This window comes from Nerophis lumbriciformis, linkage group LG34 (assembly GCF_033978685.3).
Source record: "Nerophis lumbriciformis linkage group LG34, RoL_Nlum_v2.1, whole genome shotgun sequence".
Lineage (NCBI taxonomy): Eukaryota > Metazoa > Chordata > Actinopteri > Syngnathiformes > Syngnathidae > Nerophis > Nerophis lumbriciformis.
In genome coordinates, this window is record NC_084581.2 from 18,799,557 (window position 1) to 18,819,864 (window position 20,308).

The 20,308-nt window shown below is 39.2% G+C and overlaps 1 protein-coding gene across 2 annotated transcripts in view; it reads right to left on the minus strand.

The window, feature by feature from the left end:
• wasf1 (WASP family member 1) overlaps positions 1–12,752 on the minus strand; it is a 114,459-nt gene extending 101,707 nt beyond the window's left edge. For both annotated transcript variants that reach the window (XM_061929845.2, XM_061929844.2), the window contains exon 1: positions 12,389–12,752. The gene's annotated coding sequence lies outside the window, so the exon portion shown is untranslated. The remainder of the gene's footprint in view (positions 1–12,388) is intronic.
• Positions 12,753–20,308: the final 7,556 nt, after the last annotated feature.

Sequence of the window (20,308 nt, forward strand, 5' to 3'; positions counted from 1 at the left end):
GTCAAATAATATTATTTAGCTCATTCACGTAAGAGACTAGACGTATAAGATTTCATGAGATTTAGCAATTAGGAGTGACAGATTGTTTGGTAAACGTATAGCATGTTCTATATGTTATAGTTATTTGAATGACTCTTACCATAATATGTTACGTGAACATACCAGGCACGCTCTCAGTTGGTTATTTATGCGTCATATAACAAACACTTATTCAGCCTGTTCACTATTCTTTATTTATTTTAAATTGCCTTTCAAATGTATATTCGTGGTGTTGGGTTTTATCAAATATATTTCCCCAAAAAATGCAACTTATACTCCAGTGCGACTTATATATGTATTTTTCCTTCTTTATTATGCATTTTCGGCCGGTGCGACTTATACTCCGGAGCGACTTATACTCCGAAAAATACGGTAATAAAGTCACTACTGCAGTGGTCCTCAAACTTTTTCCATTAAGTACCACTCTCCAAGTACCACCATAATAACCAACATTACAATACAGTAGCGTAGTAGGCTTAAGTATTGGTTAAAAACAAGGCATAGGTTTTATTTAACAAGTATATTTATTATTTTTGGCCATTACACACAATTTGAACAGTAGCACTGTGTTTGAATATAGACAAATAAAACACTGTACTTTAATCAAGTGATTCTTTGGTGTACCACTAGATGGAGCCCACGTACCACAGTTTGAAAATCACTGCACTAGGAAATAGTAAATAAATAAATGATAAATGGGTTGTACTTGTATAGCGCTTTTCTACCTTCAAGGTACTCAAAGCGCTTTGACACTACTTCCACATTTACCCATTCACACACACATTCACACACTGATGGAGGGAGCTGCCATGCAAGGCGCTAACCAGCACCGATCAGGAGCAAGGGTGAAGTGTCTTGCTCAGGACACAACGGACATGACGAGGTTGGTACTAGGTGGGGATTGAACCAGGGACCCTCGGGTCGCGCACGTAGTTCAACAAAAGCAAAAACTACTATTGACTCGTAGTTCCTAAGTTTGTAAACAATAACAACAATGACAAAAAACAATGTTGTAATAATAAAAAAATATCTATCTAATCATTGTAGTCTCGACCATATACTGAAACTATATTTGGTAACGGTACTGTCGGTATTTGTATCCGTCCGCCTACCCCTGTTTACATTCAAGAGCTCTAGCTTAGCGATAAGCTATGCTTTTTTGTATCCAAGTTCTATGTTGTGTTGTGTAGCATGTTTAGTTATTCCTCATCCTATAGTCCTCCAGTAATATTGATACTTGTAAGAAACAGTTTAATTGCCGCCGTGGAGGCGAGGATTAGTAATTTAGATACTTCACTGCGGAGGTACGCTACTGAGCATACAACATTGCATTGAGGACGTCTTCATTTTCTTGTCTACTGCTAGAATTTGTCATCAACATGCGCAATATGATATTGTCGTCAGACAAATGTATTACATTGTCCATATTGCGCAACGCTACAACAAGGTACTTGACGTTTGGGCCGTTTGCATTCCATTGAGAGTTTATCGGTGCTGGGAAGAAATCCCAGAAGGAGGTCTGTATGGATCTAGCTTAGCGTCCCTTGTTCTTCTTCAGACAGCAAACTAGTTAATTGACTAAGGCCCCTTCTACACTAAGCCGGCTAAGGTTATCCAGGGTAAATCCCACCTAACCTTATCCACACACACACACAATGGTCGTTTAAGACCCCCTGCCCCTCGTCCGTCCGCCGGCGCAACGCAACCTAGTACGCATGCGCGGAAAATGCGCACATCATAGTCACCTCCAGTGTTGCTTTGTGTGCAAGTTCTTATACATTTAACTTATCTGAACAATATCCAGTGTTGTGCCCTATTGTAGTGAATCACACCTGAGCCATCATAAATTAATCAAATCTTTAATGGACAAGTGAAAGTAAACAATGTGATAAAGAACATTTTACATTAACCCATCTAGGGATCTAGATATCTGGACAGGACACTCTTCACTCTTTTGCCTTCACCTTCATTGTCCATTCCTTTTTGGTGACTTTCTATACTGTGGACCTAGACGTTGAGTCCGCGACATACATGGCGGACAATAACTGATACTGTCTGCTTTGCCAGTCCAAATGCATTCCATGTTTTCTTTAGTTTTACTTCGACGGCCAGGTAATACAAAGCACACGCTACCTTTTTTTATCACATCCACGGGAGCCCGCATTCTCGTTGTCTCTCCTTCGACAAATGGACAAAGTTTTTCGGTAAGTAGAATCACAGCTGACCTGGACATTTGAAAGCTCTCTTGCCGTCTGAGAAGTGTTGTATCCCAAATAGCTGCAATCGCTTTCTTTTAAGGTATTCATGGGTGATTTCCACAAGAGTCTGTACAGACCGAAGGAGAAACACAGGCATGTCTGGATGACTTGCCTCCATATTTTCAGTGGTAAGCTCCGAGTTACGAAACCGCTTCATTATGAAGCTGGCTGTGGCGCGTTCTTTCTGACGTCACTTCCTCTCCGAACTCAGTTTGAAAACGATCAATGAGTCCATACAAAGCTAAGAGCCAGAGATTCAAGAAATAGACGTGTAAAAAATTATCCAAGGAGAGTAATCTTAAACGATGGTTTAGTGTGGCCAAAACTTTGTTTAGGCTAAATTAAATTATTTATTTAAGGAGGTATCCAGCTTAGTGTAGACATAGCCTAAGTAGCACCTCTGCTGGTCGAAGCCAAGTAGTGTACTCCATTTTTGCCTCGATGACTTGAATGAATGAAATAAGTTTATTTCGATCATATAATCAACCATCAACATTTTGTGTGATCAGTTTAACAGTACAGATTGTACATATTTAACAATCATACACATTTACACACAAAAAGAAAAGAAAAAGAATGACCGAAAAAGGAATAGGCTGAAGCCAAAGCTTATATTTGCCTATCCTATACCTTCACTGAAAATTAGATTGCCTGGAACATCAACGTTAAAAAAAATCAATGGGGTGAAAGTAATTGTTACTATATTTTATAATTTTCAATAATTTCACCTTTCAAGGTTTTCTTAAACCTTAACAAAGAACTACATGTCTTCAACTCATCACTGAGCTTGTTCCACCATTTAACTCCTAAAACTGAAATACATTTGTATTTTATATTCGTTCTTACTTTACCTATTTCAAAAATCAATATCTCCCCTAAATTATAGTTTTCTCCTCTTAATTTAAATAACCTAATAATATAAGCTGGAAGGCTGTTGTTCTTTACTCGAAAAATAATTTCCATTGCTTTTAAAAACACAATATCTGAACATTTTAACACATTAGAACTTATAAATAATGGATTGGTACAGTGGTTCTTAACCTTGTTGGAGATACCGAACCCCACCAGTTTCATATGCGCATTCACCGAACCCTTCTTTAGTGAAAAATAAAAATAAAAAATTTTCAAAAAGTTATGTTTTTTGCTGGTGCACAAAATGAACCATGCATGAACATCACCTTGTTCAAAGAACAAAACCAACACAGTGCATGAACACACAACAAATTACACACCTTACACACATTACCATGAATTGATTAACGTGGACCCCGATTAAAAAAGTTGAAAAACTTATTCAGGTGTTACCATTTAGTGGTCAATTGTATGGAATATGTACTGTACTGTGTAAACTGTGCTGTTTCATTTAATGTATTCTCTTCCTTTGCAATCTGCTAGTAAAAGTTTCAATTGATCAATCAAACAACCTGCAAATCAGATGGAAAATTAAAGGGAACATTGTTTGGGGGTATCCATAATACGCCGATAGGGAGAAGTTTTTATTTACACGATAAGTCGGATGTGTCTTTACCTCCGTGGCGGAGGCGCCGCCGAACGCCTGAGGCCGACTCACCGAACCCCTAGGGTTCGATCAAACTCAGGTTAAGAACCACTGGATTAGTATGTTCATAGTAGCACTCTGTGTGTATTATTCTAATGACTCTTTTCTGAAGTTTAATTATTGGCTCTATGTTTGTTTTATAAACATTTCCCCAAACTTCAACACAATATGTTAAATATGGAAAAATAAAAGAATAATATAACATATGCAGACATTTCTTATTCAGCATTTATAAAGAATAGCAATAGATTTGGATATATATATATATATATTTTTTTTTTTTCTTCTTCAAGATCATTGACTGTTTTTGGCGTCAGGATGGGGGAAGAATGTTTTCCAAGCAGTTTTATCATCTCAACACCACATATGTCCAATACGAGACTATTTATTATCTATTTAAAGTCGATAACAGTGTCGTGTATTTGCCTGTCTCCGCATCTCACGGCCCGACCGAAGCAGTAATATGACAACTAGCAGAGAAACACAAGGCACGGCAGCCTACCGGTCCAAATTGTGCCTGGTGTCCGACTGTCAGGCCAGTTCAGAGCAAGGACAGAAGCCGTATTATGGAGCTGTAGGCCTGGCCAAGAGGAGGAACAATAGGTCCTGTGTGTGGCAGCCCCTGGAGCATCCAAACAGCTGAGAGATAGGAGCTCTGCTCATAGAGGGGGGTGCTTCACAATTTGCAACCTCTCACACGAAAACCACTTGTTTTTCCTTTTTCACACCATCATCCACTTTTTTCTTTTTTTAGCATCACTCCTACCTTCAGTGGTGATAATGACAAAAGAAGACTCTTTTTTTTTCTCCAGTCTGGCAAAAAATCAGACCTACGTCAACAAAGATGAGAGGTCCAAAAGCCTCAGCAGGATGTGTGCCAAGGCTCTTCTATCACAGGGCCTTGGGAAAAACACAGGGGAGGCATGAGAACCACAAACTGAGCCTTAATGTCACTCCTCGGAAAGAAAAGGGCTCATAAACATTGCCGAAAGAAGTACACATTTTGTGCAGTGAACAAAAGAATCAATGCGGTTATGAGGCAGTAACAGGAGTTGTTGTGAAACCTATAGCTTGGGCTCCCGGCACGTGATAGTCGGGGGTGATAACTTGAACAGCTGCAAGGAGCCTTGAGCCTGTTTTGTCATAGCTGCTTTCATTATGCCACTTATTTTTAACATAAAACTGCTGAGACAAGACTTCATGCACGCTTTGTGCCACTGGTGTGCTGTTCTCTTCCAAATACACATTGAATGCATCTGGAATGACTTACTTGCCAAGGCTGGCCCCTATTATTCTCATTAATAATAACTATAAATCAGCTGTTAATGTCAAGTAAGTACAAAGTCATATTATTCTGTATTCAGACAGCATTTTGTAATGTCTCACAAAACATCCACTATAATTCATGACATCAAATTATTAACTTCTGCTTTTTTCTCCTTGTTTTAGCTTTTTTTTGCTGTGTAGAAGCCTCAACAAGGAAAAAAACATTCAAATCAGGGCTAATATACAAACCCCGTTTCCATATGAGTTAGGAAATTGTGTTAGATGTAAATATAAACAGAATACAATGATTTGCAAATCCTTTTCAACCCATATTCAATTGAATGCACTACAAAGACAAGATATTTGATGTTCAAACTCATAAACTTTTTTTTTTTTTTTGCAAATAATAATTAACTTAGAATTTCATGGCTGCAACACGTGCCAAAGTAGTTGGGGAAAGGCATGTTCACCACTGTGTTACATGGCCTTTCCTTTTAACAACACTCAGTAAAAGTTTGGGAACTGAGGAGACACATTTTTTAAGCCTCTCAGGTGGAATTCTTTCCCATTCTTGCTTGATGTACAGCTTAAGTTGTTCAACAGTCCGGGGGTCTCCGTTGTGGTATTTTAGGATTCATAATGCGCCACACATTTTCAATGAGAGACAGATCTGGACTACAGGCAGGCCAGTCTAGTACCCGCACTCTTTTACTATGAAGCCACATTGATGTAACACGTGGCTTGGCATTGTCTTGCTGAAATAAGCAGGGGCGTCCATGGTAATGTTGCTTGGATGGCAACATATGTTGCTCCAAAACCTGTATGTACCTTTCAGCATTAATGGCGCCTTCACATATGTGTAAGTTACCCATGTCTTGGGCACTAATACACCCCCATACCATCAGAGATGCTGGCTTTTCAACTTTGCGCCTAAAATAATCCGAATGGTTCTTTTCCTCTTTGGTCCGGAGGACACGACGTCCACAGTTTCCAAAAACAATTTGAAATGTGGACTCGTCATACCACAGAATACTTTTCCACTTTGTATCAGTCCATCTTAGATGAGCTCAGGCCCAGCGAAGTCGACGGCGTTTCTGGGTGTTGTTGATAAACGGCCATGCATAGGAGAGTTTTAACTTGCACTTACAGATGTAGCGACCAACTGTAGTTACCGACAGTGGGTTTCTGAAGTGTTCCTGAGCCCATGTGGTGATATCCTTTGCACACTGATGTCGCTTGTTGATGCAGTACAGCCTGAGGGATCAAAGGTCGCGGGCTTAGCTGCTTACGTGCAGTGATTTCTCCAGATTCTCTGAACCCTTTGATGATATTACGGACCGTAGATGGTGAAATCCCTAAATTCCTTGCAATAGCTGGTTGAGAAAGGTTTTTCTTAAACTGTTCAACAATTTGCTCACGCATTTGTTGACAAAGTGGTGACCCTCGCCCCATCCTTGTTTGTGAATGACTGAGCATTTCATGGAATCTACTTGTATACCCAATCATGGCACCCACCTGTTCCCAATTTGCCTGTTCACCTGTGGGATGTTCCAAATAAGTGTTTGATGAGCATTCCTCAACTTTATCAGTATTTCCTGCCACCTTTCCCAACTTCTTTGTCACGTGTTGCTGGCATCAAATTCTAAAGTTAATGATTATTTGCACAAAAAAAAAAGTTTATCAGTTTGAACATCAAATATGTTGTCTTTGTAGCATATTCAACTGAATATGGGTTGAATATGATTTGCAAATCATTGTATTCCGTTTATATTTACATCTAATACAATTTCCCAACTCATATGGAAACAGGGTTTGTGTATATATATATATATATACATATATATATATATATATACATACATACATACATACATACAGTACATACAGTACATACAGTACATACACACACACACACACACACACACACACAGTACAGGCCAAAGGTTTGGATACACCTTCTCATTTCAATGTGTTTTCTTAATTTCCATGACTATTTACATTGTAGATTGTCACTGCAGGCATCAAAACTATGAACGAACACATGTGGAGTTATGTACTTAACAAAATAGAAATAACTGAAAACATGTTTTGGTTTCTTCAAAATAGCCACCCTTTGCTCTGATTACTGCTTTGCAAACTCTTGGCATTCTCTCGATGAGCTTCAAGAGGTAGTCACCTGAAATGGTTTTCATTACACAGGTGTCATAGTTTTGAACAGTGGTACTGTTTTGACATTTACAGTAACATGAATGTAAAAACTACTGTCAAATTCACACAAATTTGGGCGATTAAGCTGCCAGTTTTTCTCGTAAAAAAACAGTGGTACTGTTTTTCCATTTACGGTAATGTTATATACAGTACAGGCCAATAGTTTGAACACACCTTCTCATTTCAATGTGTTTTCTTCATTTTCATGACTATATGTCACTGAAGGCATCAAAACTATCACACCTGTGAAGTGAAAACCCTTTCAGGTGACTACCTCTTGAAGCTCACCGAGAGAATGCCGAGAGTGTGCAAAGCAGTAATCAGAGCAAAGGGTGGCTATTTTGAAGAAACTAGAATATAAAACATGTTTTCAGTTATTTCACCTTTTTTTTTGTTAAGTACATAACTCCACATGTGTTCATTCATAGTTTTGATGCCTTCAGTGACAATCTACAATGTAAATAGTCATGAAAATAAAGAAAACACATTGAATGAGGAGAAGTTGTGTCCAAAGTTTTGGACTGTACTACTACATACATACATACATAAATACATACATATATATATATATATTTAAATATATATATGTAGAGAGAGAGAGAGCAACGTTAATCTACAGTGTTGTTGTTTTTATGTTGTATGGTAGTACCTTCTTTTTACGCTTGCGTGAAAAGTAAGATCATTAAGAGGTAATTTAAACATCCATACTCATCCCAAAAACTGTTGTAATATGGTAACACACAACTTTCAGTAGCAGGGCACCGTTGCAGAAAATGTTGTTGCATGCTTTGAATCGGAAAAGGTAGCGCTGTCTCGTAGACAGATCACAAGATATACAAATGAAAGCCAGTAGTTCAAATGGAAATCTTAAAACGAAGGATTTAGATTTAGATGAATACGGGGTTAAAATAAATTGCATTTTCAATAGGTTTCGCTTTTTGTGTAACTTTGTCTTTCTATTTTGTACAGTTAATATTCTCTTGCACTGTACCATTCAATACAGCACACATAACTTGAAATTAAAAATCTGAATGGCACAAAATGGATTTTGGATGTCCAAAGGTAGTGATTCTCAAACTGTGGTACAGCTAGTGTTACCCCCCCAAAAAAGCAGTTGAATAAATACTCAAACACAGTGTTACTGTTCAAAGTGGGTAATGTTACAGTGGCCAAAAATATGAAATGTACTTGTTAAATAAAACCTCTGCCTTGTTTTTAATAAATACTTAAGCCTACTATGCTACTGTATTTTAATGTTGGTCATTATGGTGGTACTTGGAGAGTGGTATTTAATGAAAAAAGTTTGAGGATCACTGCAGTAGTGACTTTATTACATGGTTTTATATGTAATAAAAAAGGGAATAATGAAATAATATAAATATTAGTTTTTCATTTCATTTCATTTTTATTTATCTCCTTAATTGATGTGCATCTTTGATCGATAGACAATTATACCACAATTATTCAATTATACATTTACACACCAATGCCTGAGAAGGAGCAGTATGAAGAAAAATCTTATATTTTCCTGCCGCCTTCAACATAATATGTAGTCTTACTTAATGATATCATATAAACCAACAATTACATCCAAATATAACGAAAACAAAAAAACACACAAAAAAACACAAGAAGTGCAAAACTTCATGAAGTACAAACCAAACAAAAAAAACAAAAGTAATATACACCTCACGGGATGATACAAAACAAATACAAAACCAGGCAAAAAATAAGTAAAATAATAAATATAAAGCAAAATGTAAACACTTATGGCTGTCCATATGATCTTATTGTTCTGTCTTTATATATTTTTTTCAATTGGAATATATTTTTACAATCTTTTATCTCATTGTAAAGAGAATTCCATAGTTTAACCCCCACCACTGATATGCACATTTGTTTTAAAGTTGTCCTTGAATACTGATGTTGGAAATGACCTTTTCTTCTATGCTCTTCATTCTCAGAAGTGATGACAAACATTTTTTGTAAATTTGCTGGTAATGTTTTACTTTTAGCCTTAAACATGACACATAATGTCTGTAACTTTACTAGCTCCTGTAATTTCAATAAACCCGAATTAATAAATAATATGTTAGTGTGTTCTAAGTAATCTACTTTATGAATAATCCTTATAGCTCTTTTCTGTAGTTGATACAATGCCTTTATGTTACTCTTATATGTTCCCTCACACTTCCACACAGTAGCTGATAAATGGCAATATAAGTGCACAATACAATATATGCATTGCCTTATAATCCAACACATATTTTACCTTATTCAATATAAAAATACTCTTAGACATCTTTTTCCGTACATGTGCATCCATCCAGTATCACTCCTAAAAATCTAAGTTCAGAAACCCTTTAAATATCAATTCCATCTATTGACAGTTTGATCGTTTCCTCCCTTTTCCTCTTACAAAAAATCATGAACTTTGTTTTTTTTTACATTTAATGATAAATTATTGACATCAAACCATCTCTTAAGTTTAATCATTTCCTGTTCAATAATGTTTGATAATGCTTTTAAGTCATGTCTCGAACTATAAAAGTTGGTGTCGTCCGCAAATAATACAAATTTCAATAACTTTGATACCTCACATATATCATTAATATATAAAATAAACAATTTTGGTCCCAAAATTTTATATTTATATTAAGTTAATATTGTTGTGAGCAAAAATAAAATCATTCAATGATCGTAAAAAAATATAGTATCAGTATCAGCACTGGCATGACAATTACTGCCCCCGTAACTACTTGGTAATGGATCGATACCAAAACAATTGTAAAGTATTTGAACAACAGAATAATAAGTGTGTATTACATTTTAACTGAAGTGTAGATAGAAACATGTTAGAGCGGAAAGTAACCTGATGTTAACAGTAAATCAGCAAGTAGATTAGATTAGTAATAAAACCTCTGCTTTGTTTTTAATGAATACATAGGCCTACTACGTCAATGTGGATCATTACGGTGGTACTTGGAGAGCAAAGTGTTTTCTTTGGTGGTAATTGGTGAAAAAAGTTTGAGAACCACTGTCCTAATGGTAAAAAAAAAAAATGAGACACAACTTGAATCACCTTTGCGTTACGTCTTTGTCGTTCAATTTGTTTGAATATTTTATTGAATCTGCTATTAGCGGTTAACTTCCTTTTATATATGAATAATCCTTTTTTTTCCTTTTTTTTTTTTTCCTCTTGTTGCCTTATTTGTATTTGACTTTATTAAATGTATTTATATTATCATTTGGTGCAGCCGGGCCGCAGCAGGAGGGGATAGAAAGAGAAAGAAAAGAAAACAGAGGGGGAAATTGTGGGGACAAGAGGGGGATTAGACAGAGAGACAAAAACAACAACAGCAAACACAACAACAACAACAATAGAGCAACGTCAGCAAATACGACATGTACAAATATGATGGTAAAAGTGATAGCAAATAAGCAGTTAGAGAAAATTAAAAATAATACAGAAATGACAATGAGCATTATTACACTACAAATGGATCAATACAAATACCAATAGAAATAGCGCTATTGATAATGAACAATACCATTAATTTACCTTTATTATCAACAATACTGTTGTTCAAATGCAACAATACATATACGTAATGATAACTTGAGATACGAAAGAATGCAGAAAAATGGAGGGGGAGAAAGAGAAGCAACCTACATTAACCTTGTAGATTGTTATAGTAAGAATAGGTTAAGCTTTGTCCGTGTGCCATGTGTTATACCCAGTTTACCCTAGGGCAACAACGTTAATATATGTTTGATAAACGTGATTATGTGCATGAGTGTACGTATGCATATGTACTTGTATATGTACAGAATGTGTATATGTGTTTGTACAGTGAATGTATATGTACAGTATGTGTATGTGTGTACAGTCAATGTATATGTACAGAATGTGTATATGTGTTTGTACAGTGAGTGTATATGTACTGTATGTGTATGTGTATGTTTGTATATTGAATGTGCGTGTGGATGTACGAACTTTGAGTATGTAAATATGTACTGTATTTGTGTATGTATAATAATAATACCTGGGATTTATATAGCGCTTTTCTAAGTACCCAAAGTCGCATTACATGTAGAACCCATCATTCATTCACACCTGGTGGTGGTAAGCTACTTCCATAGCCACAGCTGCCCTGGGGTAGACTGACGGAAGCGTGGCTGCAATTTGCGCCAACGGCCCCCTCCGACCACCACCTATCATTCATCATTCAATTCACCGGTGTGAATGGCACCGGGGGCAAAGGGTGAAGTGTCCCGCCCAAGGACACAACGGCAGCGATTTTTGGATGGTAAGAGGCAACCTGCAACCCTCAGGTTTCTGGCACGGTTGCTCTACCCACTACACCATGTCACCCCATAATACTTTAAGAATGTTGTTTTTGACTTGACCCTAGAACAGATTAACTTAATTCCAATGGGAACATTTGTGTTGAGCGGTGACTACATTGGAAAAGCGTGAATATTTGACCACGTACACACCTGAGTGACCAACCGCTGTGCCCCTAAAGGTGCTTTTCGCGCCCCCTATGAGTGCATCATCACACAAGATACGGTGCACAATCTTGAAGTCCTACAAAGATGGTTTCAAATTTCCCTAAGTATGTTTTTTTTTTCCCCCCTACTCGGCTGGAAATCTCCCCATCCCCCATTACAGCAACTGCAGACTGGCTGATATAGACCCCGTCCATCCTCTCCTCTGTGGCAGTCCTATAGTGGAGGAAATGCACTCACCGTCGCCCTGCAGGCCAATCATGACAGGCATGTGTTACATGACTCCTTGCAATGGTCTTCTTATAGTTGTAAATATTTGCTCTGCCAACATGTCAAGAAGCTGTTGCCCAGATGTGGGGCACCCAGCAGTGCAATTATGTTAACTTAATGCACCCCACTTTTAATGCTTTGGACTTGCAGCACCTATTTTGTGTTGACAGTCATGGCAATGCAGGGTAGAATTACCGGCTACTAAAGTTACAATGATGCTGGAAATGTGACATGCTCCAGTATAAACACGCACGCATGCAAGTGATTCAAAACATACCTGTTTACTTTGATCAAGTCCCCCTCTTCTTCTTTTTTGTTGCCTTATTCCGTCCTCATTGTGCTGCAGAGCACGCCGCCACGTGCAAGCGTTTAAATCCCCGGTTTGTGTCCATGACTGTCCCTCGTATCAAGTGTGCTCCTCCGTGCAAGAAGAGGCGGATGACGCGCAGAACCCGGCTACTTTCTTCCGAAGGGACCCGCCAAGTAGGGATCAGCGAAACGTGCACATAATTGTGCCCGTGGAGATGATATCCGAAATGGGTACGTTCAAAAAAAAGGACCGTGCGAGTGTTGCGCGGATGTGTTGCAAGGCTTGACGTGCAGAACGTGCAGAAAAGGCGCTCTTCGGCCGGTAAATGTCCCCGCAGTGAGCGGCGACAGTGGTATGCACCACTCTATTGTTGGGGAGCCAAGGCGTCCTATGCAACCGCTCCAATGTGGTAGGTGAATAAACCTGAGCCACGTCTCATTCCCACCGTGGAGAATACAATGTTTTATTTTATGACATTAAAACACACATACAATTCTGTTTTTCCCTCAATATAATTTATCATTGCTAACTGATGATGTATTTATAAATATATATATATATGTGTGTTTTTAATATATATTTTTTTTAATTATTATTATTTATCTTTTTATTTGGATTATTTACGGAACTTGTGTGAGCCTAGTAGAGATGCGCGGTTTGCGGACACAACCGCGGAGTCCGCGGATTATCCGCGGATCGGGCGGATGAAATTTAAAAAAAATAAGATTTTATCCGCTCGCGGGTCGGGTCGGGCGGATTAATTAGATTTTTTTTTTTTTTTTTTTTTTTTTTTTTTTTTTGCGGGTGGCAGTTAAACCAATTGGGAAATATATATACATAGTTAAATGTTGTTACCCACATACGAAAAACGAGCAGGCACCTGCAGCATATGCCACAACAGAAGAAAAAAAAAAAAAGAGATGGACACTTTTACGGAGCGGAGGGACGCCTCGCCGGGGTCCGGGACCGAGGCTCCTTCCCCCGAGAGGGCCCCACCGGGAGCCGTAGCTGAGGCGATCCGCGAGACGGGCCCGACGCACGTCCAGGGTCACTACCGCGCCCACCGCACCGACACCCCGCCTCGTCCGCTTTCGCCGCGGCCGGCGTCACGCGCAGCAGGTAAGCAGCTTACCTGCCCGCCACCCCCGTGGCCGGGGGCTCGCAACATGGGTCACTCCGCGCGCTCCGCCCGCGCAGCTTACCTGCTTGCTCGCAAAATGATTATTAGCATTCAGACAGGTTAAAATGTTGCTAAAACCATCACTTTTCTATCAGTCACAGTGACTTTTCAAAACAAAAATATTACAGCAAAAATCATATGGGTTGATTGACATGTTTATTCTGTAAGCTAACTTCAATAGTTTGAAATTATTTTGACAGTTAATGCCAGTTATCCTGTCAACCTTTCACAAGACTTCAATTTGTTAATTGAAAGTATAAATAGTATAAACACTTTTAACAGTATGTCGTGCTGTGAAATACAGCCGACAGGATGGCGCACCAAACACAAAGCAAGGCCATGCTGCAGGAAAACAAAGGACTTCTTTCATTTAAGGTTTGTGATAAACCATCAAACTCATTCGTTAAAAGGACTCTATAGTAATATAAAGCGAATTTTTCTGGACATTATCATGCAAGAAAAGTTTATTTTTGGGATCGCGATCACCGCGTAATGATTTTTAAAGGTTGCATTACATTATTAACTGTCCCATGTGATCAGCCAGTGCGATTGGAAGTCCATGCTCAATTATTGCCTCCGTAAATAAAACTTCGGCATTTATCACATCCAAAGAATCTGTTTGGGCGACGAAAAACGTTGAAAGTTTTCCACTTGTATCGCTAGCAACGGCATTAGACTTGTGTTTTTTTGTCCCAACGTGGTCTTTTACATTGCTAATTCCTCCGTGTCCGATCGAAAAATCTTGTCTGCACAAGGTGCAATTCGCGTAGTTTTCACCCTTTTTTTTTTTTTTTAAATTAATATTAGATATATAACAACGGGCGGATGGCGGGCGGATGCAGTTCTGATCAAACGTTACATCGGGTGGATGGCGGATGGTTGACGACTTTCTGCCGCGGTTGCGGATGAAATAAATTGCCTATCCGCGCATCTCTAGAGCCTAGGGCAGGGTTCGGCAACCTGCGGCTCTAGAGCCGCATGCGGCTCTTTAGCGCCGCCCTAGTGGCTCTCTGGAGCTTTTTCAAAAATGTATGAAAAATTGTTTTAATATGGTTTCCGTAGAACATACTTGCCAACACTCCCGGATTTTCCGGGAGACTCCCGAAATTCAGCGCCTCTCCCGAAAACCTCCCGGGACAAATTTTCTCCCGAAAATCTCCCGAAATTCAGGCACACAATATAAACAGCGTACCTGCCCAATGACGTTATAACTGTAGAATGATGGAGGGCGAGTTCTTGGTTTCTTATGTGGCTTTATTGTTAGGCAGTTTCATTAACGTCCTCCCAGAGCGGTAGCAACACACAACAACAGCAGTCACGTTTTCCTCTACTGTAAAGCAGTTCATCTGCTGTAAACAGCAATGTTGTGACACTCTTAAACAGGACAATACTGCCATCTAGTGCATTTGATGAAAGCACTTTTTGCGTACCACACAGCAATGCATCATCAGAGAGGGCGTTCAGCATGGTTAGAAAAATAGAGACAAATAGAACAAGGATGGACAATTCAACCCTTAACTCAACAATGAGTAGATGAGTGTTATGTGTGTGTGTGTATATGTGTAAATAAATGAACACTGAAATTCAAGTATTTATTTTATTTATATATATATATATATATATATATATATATATATATATATATATATATATATATATATATATATATATATATATATATATATATGTATGTGTGGGGGAAAAAATCACAAGACTATTTCATCTCTACAGGCCTGTTTCATGAGGGGGGTACCCTCAATCGTCAGGAGATTTTAATGGGAGCATTCGCATACCATGGTTTATATAGGGCATAGAGTGGGTGGGTACAGGCTGGCCTAGGGGCGTGGTGATTGGTTCATGTGTTACCTAGGAGGTGTTTCCGTCTATGGCGGCATGTTGTTACAATTTCGCTGCGCTTGTTGAGGGATGACAGGTCTGGACGGTAGATAATAAACAGTTTCTCTTTCAAGCATAGGTTGCATCTTTTATTACCACTATTGTAAGGTGTGCTGGATGCAAGAATTTGCCATGTTATTGAATATTCAACATTATTGTCTTTGAGGTCCCAAATGTGTTTGCTGAGTTCTGTGGTATTTCGCAGGTTTTTGTTCCTGAAAGAAGCCTTGTGGTTGTTCCATCTGGTTTTGAATTCACCCTCGGTTAATCCTACATATGTGTCGGATGTGTTAATGTCCTTGCGTATTACCTTAGATTCCCACACATACATATATTGCGCTCTACTACGGTATCAAGCACTATTTTTTGGATAACCTTATTAAGACATATATATATATATATATATATATATATATGAAATACTTGACTTGGTGAATCCTAGCTGTAAATATACTCCTCCCCTCTTAACCACGCCCCCAACCACGCCCCGCCCCAACCACGCCCCCTTCCCGCCCCCACCCCCCACCTCCCGAAATCGGAGGTCTCAAGGTTGGCAAGTATGCCGTAGAAGGACAAACATGACGCAAACCTCCCTAATTGTTATAAAGCACACTGTTTATATTAAACATGCCTCACTGATTCGAGTATTTGGCGGTCCTTGAACTCACCGTAGTTTGTTTACATATACAACTTTCTCCGACTTGCTAAGACGTGTTTTATGCCACTTCTTTTTCTGTCTCATTTTGTCCACCAAACTTTTAACGTTGTGCATGAATGCACAAAGGTGAGTTTTGTTGATGTTATTGACTTGTGTGGAGTGCTAATCAGACATATTTGGTCACTGCATGACTGCAAGCTAACTGATGCTAGCATGCTATTTAGGCTAGCTATATGTACATATTGCATCATTATGCCTCGTTTGTATGTATATTTGAGGTAATTTAGTTTCCTTTTAAGTCATCTTAATTCAATTTATATCTCATGACACACTATCTGTATGTAATATGGCTTTTAATTTTTTGCGGCTCCAGATAGATTTGTTTTTGTATTTTTGGTCCAATATGGCTCTTTCAACATTTTGGGTTGCCGACCCCTGGCCTATGGCTTTACATGTTGTTACATACACTATATTGCCAAAAGTATTTGGCCACCTGCCTTTACTCACTTGAAGTGACCCCATCCATCCATCCATTTTCTACTGCTTGTCCCTTTTAGGGTCACGGGGGGTGCTGGTGGTAAGATGTGACTTTAAGGTTTTACTACTTACGTATAAAATACTACACGGTGTAGCTCCAACCTATCTTGCCGATTGTATTGTACCATATGTCCCGGCAAGAAATCTGCGTTCAAAGAACTCCGGCTTATTAGTGGTTCCCAGAGCCCAAAAAAAGTCTGCGGGCTATAGAGCGTTTCCTATTCGGGCTCCAGTACTATGGAATGCCCTCCCGGTAACAGTTAGAGTTGCTACCTCAGTAGAAGCATTTAAGTCCCATCTTAAAACGTATTTGTATACTCTAGCCTTTAAATAGCCCCCCTTTTAGACCAGTTGATCTGCCGTTTCTTTTCCTATCTCCTCTGCTCCCCTCTCCCTTGTGGAGGGGGAGACACACAGGTGCGGTGGCCATGGAAGAAGTGCTGGCTGTCCAGAGTCGGGACCCGGGGTGGACCGCTCGCCTGTGCATCGGTTGGGAACATCTCTGCGCTGCTGACCCGTCTCCGCTCGGGATGGTTTCCTGCTGGCCCCACTATGGACTGGACTCTTACTCTTATGTTGGATCCCCTATGGACTGGACTCTCACAATATTATGTCAGACCCACTTGACATCCATTGCATTTGGTCTCCCCTAGAGGGGGGGTGTTACCCACATATGCGGTCTTCTCCAAGGTTTCCCATAGTCATTCACATCGACGGGGTGAGTTTTTCCTTGCCCTTATGTGGGCTCTGTACCGAGGATGTCGTTGTGGCTTGTGCAGCCCTTTGAGACACTTGTGATTTAGGGCTATATACATAAACATTGATTGATTGATTGATTGATGGAGCCTATCTCAGCTGCATTCGGGCGGAAGGCGGTGTACACCCTGGACAAGTCGCCACCTCATCGCAGGGCCAACACAGATAGACAGACAACATTCACACTCACATTCACACGCTAGGGCCAAATTAGTGTTGCCAATCAACCTATCCCCAGGTGCATGTTTTTTGGAGGTGGGAGGAAGCCGCAGCACCCGGAGGGAACCTACGCAGTCACGGGGAGAACATGCAAACTCCACACAGAAATATCCCGAGCCCGGGATTGAACTCAGCACTACTCAGGACCTTCGTATTGTGAGACACATGCACTAACCCCTGTGTCACCGTGCTGTCCACTTGAAGTGACATCTCATGGAATTGTCCACAATGTTTTGGTATCTTGGAGCATTCAAAAGTTCCTTTCACTGGAACTAGGGGGCCAAGCCCAACTCCTACCATGAATTGATTAATGTGGACCCCGACTTAAACAAGTTGATAACGTATTCGGGCGTTACCATTTAGTGGTCAATTGTACGGAATATGTACTGTACTGTGCAATCTACTAATAAAAGTTTCAATCAATCAATCAATCAATCCTGAAAAACCAACCCCACACCATAATTCCTCCTCCACCAAATTTCACAATGCAGTCCGAAATGTAGCGTTGTCCTGGCAACCTCCAAACCCAGACTGGTCCATCAGATTGCCAGATGGAAAAGCGTGATTCATCACTCCAGAGAAGGCGTCTCCACGGCTCTAGAGTCCAGTGGCGACGTGCTTTACACCACTGCATCCGACGCTTTGCATTGGACTTGGTGATGTGTGGCTTAGATGCAGCTGCTCGGCCATGGAAACCCATTCCATGAAGCTCTCTATGTACTGTACGCGGGCTAATTGGAAGGTCACATGAAGTTTGGAGCTCTGTAGCAACTGACTGTGCAGAAAGTCTTTGCACTATGCGCTTCAGCATCCGCTGACCCCTCTCTTAGTGGCTGACTTGCTGTTGTTCCCAAACTCTTCACTTTTCTTATAATAAAGTTGACTTTGGAATATTTATTTATTTTATTTGTTGCACAGGTGGCATCCTATGACAGTTCCACGCTGGAAATCACTGAGAGCGGCCCATTCTTTCACAAATGTCTCTATGCCTGAGTGCTTGGTTTTATACACCGGGCCAAGTGATTAGGACACCTGACTCTCATCATTTGGATGGGTGGCCAAAAACTTTTGGCAATATAGTGTATATATATTATGCATTTTATTTTAGTTACTTTATTGAGTCTACAACCCCCTGGTGCTGTTTTGTACTGTTTCTGTACTTGTTTTGTTTATTATTATTTCTTGATTGTATGTAAATGTTCCATCCATCCATTTTCTACCGCTTGTCCCTTTCGGGGTCGCGCGGGGTGCTGGAGCCTATCTCAGCTGCATTCGGGCGGAAGGCGGGGTACACCCTGGACAAGTCGCAATCTCATCGCAGGGACAACATAGATAGACAAACTGTATGTAAATGTTGCACATTATAAATAAAGGTTTATAAAATTCCAAAAAAATAAATAAATAAAAATACTGCACTTCCGTATTACGCACCAATCACTGTCCCGATTTGTGAGGGGCGTTTAAAATCCCCTGAAATTTGACAATCTGCTTGATGTTTAAGTTTATATGTAGACTGCAGGGGTCCTAGAATGATCTTATTATACAGATAACCAATCCTAGGTGTAGTTCTGTTAGGTACCAATCGTATATATGAAAACACTGGTATCTGTGCCTTTTATACAAAGTGTAGACGCCTTTTAAAAGTATATATAATTTTTTTTTTTATTGCTGCTTTTATTTATTTATTAGATGCCTTTTACTAAACATGCACAAGCACTGTTTTTAATATTATGTGATAACGCCTTTTATACTGTATTTTGTTTGTTTTATGTACTGTATGTGATTGTATGTCTACTTGGACGTTGGAGTCAGCAATAAAGTTTGATGATAACAAGCAGGGGCGCCGCTAGGGATTTTGGGCCCCATGAAAAGAATCTTTACAGGGCCCCCAACACAGTGTCATTATTTTTTCTGTATTATAATTTCATCATCATTAGGGGCCTCTCTGGGCCCCCCTCCATGATGGGCCCCTAGAATCCGTCTCCTTTACCCCCCCTTTTCGGCGCCCCTGATAACAAGTATGTCGTTTTATCCAATAATGAATGTTTTTCTTTATTGATGGTTGTGTTCTTGCTACAGTGATTATGAAAATATGTTGTGAATTGTACTTATTATTTGTGAATGTATTGTAACGACCAGCTAATGTTTGCGTTATTTTGGATAACCAGAGTTCCCATTTTGACGAATGTACCGCCCCTTAAAGGTGATAGGTCGATAATGAGGAAGAGTTGTGTGAGTGTATTGAAGGAGGATACTGTTGTTACAGTTCGCGGGTTTAGCGTAAGGTTGGCAATAAACGTTATTAAAAAAACGTACAATTTTTTTTTATATATATACATATATAATATATATATATATATATATATATATATATATATATATATATATATATATATATATATATATATATATATATATATATATATATATATATATATAATTATTATTTTTTGGTTTTTGTTGTTGTTAATTTGTGCGAAATCGTAACTATGTTCCTTATGGGACATAATTAAGAACGTCTATTACTATGATTTTTTTCAATCATTGTAAAATGTGTAGCTTTATCTTCGTTTTTAAATAAATCGTAATGCGAAACTACAACACATTTATTTCGAAACCAATGCGGAAGGTAGGACACTGA